The sequence below is a fragment of the Schistocerca serialis genome, chromosome 4 (assembly GCF_023864345.2).
Source record: "Schistocerca serialis cubense isolate TAMUIC-IGC-003099 chromosome 4, iqSchSeri2.2, whole genome shotgun sequence".
Lineage (NCBI taxonomy): Eukaryota > Metazoa > Arthropoda > Insecta > Orthoptera > Acrididae > Schistocerca > Schistocerca serialis.
In genome coordinates this window covers 896,767,718-896,770,603 of record NC_064641.1, presented here as the reverse complement: position 1 = coordinate 896,770,603, position 2,886 = coordinate 896,767,718, and the positions used below count along the sequence as shown (strand labels likewise).

Below are 2,886 nucleotides of genomic sequence, written 5' to 3'. Positions count from 1 at the left end.
ATATAGAATTACTTATCATTACTTATCATAAATAATTTATATGGCTGGCCTATGAGTCAATATTTACTTACGGAGTGTTTGATTTGGATGATCCAAATTCATTTAATTCTACAAAAAATTGAAATGTCTAACACACCATCACTTGGATACGCATTTGAAGTAGGTCTAGAATATACTAAATATTTACATGATTTATGTGAAGATTTACTACTTGCTCCAAGAATAAAATTATACCTGGACTTAAAGAAAACAAGTTATTGGCTACTATGGAAGACAAGCATAATTATGTAGTTCACTGCAGAAATCTAAAACACTATCTGTCTCTAGGAATGAAAGTAATAAAAATACATAAAGTTTAAAAATTTAAACAACCTGATTGATTAAGGAAATGTATAGAGTTGAAACAGAAATGAGAACGAAGGCAAAGAATGATTTCGAAGAAGTTTTCTACAACTTGATGAATAATTTAGTATTTGTAAAAACAGTGGAAAATATAAGAAACAGAATAGATATTAAACTGAAACTTCCTGGCAGATTAAAACTGTGTGCCCGACCGAGACTCGAACTCGGGACCTTTGCCTTTCACGGGCAAGTGCTCTACCAACTGAGCTACCGAAGCACGACTCACGCCCGGTACTCACAGCTTTACTTCTGCCAGTACCTCGTCTCCTACCTTCCAAACTTTACAGAAGCTCTCCTGCGAACCTTGCAGAACTAGCACTCCTGAAAGAAAGGATATAGCGGAGACATGGCTTAGCCACAGCCTGGGGGATGTTTCCAGAATGAGATTTTCACTCTGCAGCGGAGTGTGCGCTGATATGAAACTTCCTGGCAGATTAAAACTGTGTGCCCGACCGAGACTCGAACTCGGGACCTTTGCCTTTCGCAGGCAAGTGCTCTACCAACTGAGCTACTGAAGTACGACTCACGCCCGGTACTCACAGCCTTACTTCTGCCAGTACCTCGTCTCCTACCTTCCAAACTTTACAGAAGCTCTCCTGCGAACCTTGCAGAACTAGCACTCCTGAAAGAAAAGATATAGCGGAGACATGGCTTAGCCACAGCCTGGGGGATGTTTCCAGAATGAGATTTTCACTCTGCAGCGGAGTGTGCGCTGATATGAAACTTCCTGGCAGATTAAAACTGTGTGCCCGACCGAGACTCGAACTCGGGACCTTTGCCTTTCGCGGGCAAGTGCTCTACCAACTGAGCTACCGAAGCACGACTCACGCCCGGTACTCACAGCTTTACTTCTGCCAGTACCTCGTCTCCTACCTTCCAAACTTTACAGAAGCTCTCCTGCGAACCTCGCAGAACTAGCACTCCTGAAAGAAAGGATATAGCGGAGACATGGCTTAGCCACAGACGAGGTACTTGCAGAAGTAAAGCTGTGAGTACCGGGCGTGAGTCGTGCTTCGGTAGCTCAGTTGGTAGAGCACTTGCCCGCGAAAGGCAAAGGTCCCGAGTTCGAGTCTCGGTCGGGCACACAGTTTTAATCTGCCAGGAAGTTTCATATCAGCGCACACTCCGCTGCAGAGTGAAAATCTCATTCTGGAAACATCCCCCAGGCTGTGGCTAAGCCATGTCTCCGCTATATCCTTTCTTTCAGGAGTGCTAGTTCTGCAAGGTTCGCAGGAGAGCTTCTGTAAAGTTTGGAAGGTAGGAGACGAGGTACTGGCAGAAGTAAAGCTGTGAGTACCGGGCGTGAGTCGTGCTTCGGTAGCTCAGTTGGTAGAGCACTTGCCCGCGAAAGGCAAAGGTCCCGAGTTCGAGTCTCGGTCGGGCACACAGTTTTAATCTGCCAGGAAGTTTCATATCAGCGCACACTCCGCTGCAGAGTGAAAATCTCATTCTGGAAACATCCCCCAGGCTATGGCTAAGCCATGTCTCCGCTATATCCTTTCTTTCAGGAGTGCTAGTTCTGCAAGGTTCGCAGGAGAGCTTCTGTAAAGTTTGGAAGGTAGGAGACGAGGTACTGGCAGAAGTAAAGCTGTGATTACCGGGCGTGAGTTGTGCTTCGGTAGCTCAGTTGGTAGAGCACTTGCCCGCGAAAGGCAAAGGTTCCGAGTTCGAGTCTCGGTTGGGCACACAGTTTTAATCTGCCAGGAAGTTTCATATCAGCGCACACTCCGCTGCAGAGTGAAAATCTCATTCTGGAAACATCCCCCAGGCTGTGGCTAAGCCATGTCTCCGCTATATCCTTTCTTTCAGGAGTGCTAGTTCTGCAAGGTTCGCAGGAGAGCTTCTGTAAAGTTTGGAAGGTAGGAGACGAGGTACTGGCAGAAGTAAAGCAGTGAGTACCGGGCGTGAGTCGCGCTTCGGTAGCTCAGTTGGTAGAGCACTTGCCCGCGAAAGGCAAAGGTCCCGAGTTCGAGTCTCGGTCGGGCACACAGTTTTAATCTGCCAGGAAGTTTCATATCAGCGACCACTCCGCTGCAGAGTGAAAATCTCATTCTGGAGATATAAAACTATTTTCAGATCGAGAAAAATGAGAAATAAGGCAATGAATGATTTTGAAAAAGATTTCTACAAATTGATGAATAATTTAGCATTTGTAAAAACAATGGAAAATATAAGAAACAGAGTAGACACAAAATTATTTTCAGATGGAGAAAAATGTGATAAATTTGTATCAAAGCCAATCTTTAAAGGGAAAACAATACTTGCTGCTATCCATAAGAATAAAATAAATATTGTATTTAATAGGGCAATTTATATTGGAATGGATATACAGGGTGAGTCACTAACTATTGTCACCTAGAATAGCTCTAAAAGTATGACAGTAGCTGAGAAGTTTGTGGGACAAATGTTGCATGGGACAACAGGGGCCATATATGATGTTGGTTTTCTGTTGCTAGGCGGGGTCGAATCAGAGATATGAAGGTC

At 44.6% G+C, this 2,886-nt stretch overlaps 1 non-coding gene across 1 annotated transcript; it reads right to left on the bottom strand.

The window, feature by feature from the left end:
* Positions 1-545: 545 nt before the first annotated feature.
* On the bottom strand, positions 546-620 carry Trnas-uga (transfer RNA serine (anticodon UGA)). The gene has a single exon. It is a non-coding gene; the product is annotated as a tRNA-Ser (tRNA).
* Positions 621-2,886: the final 2,266 nt, after the last annotated feature.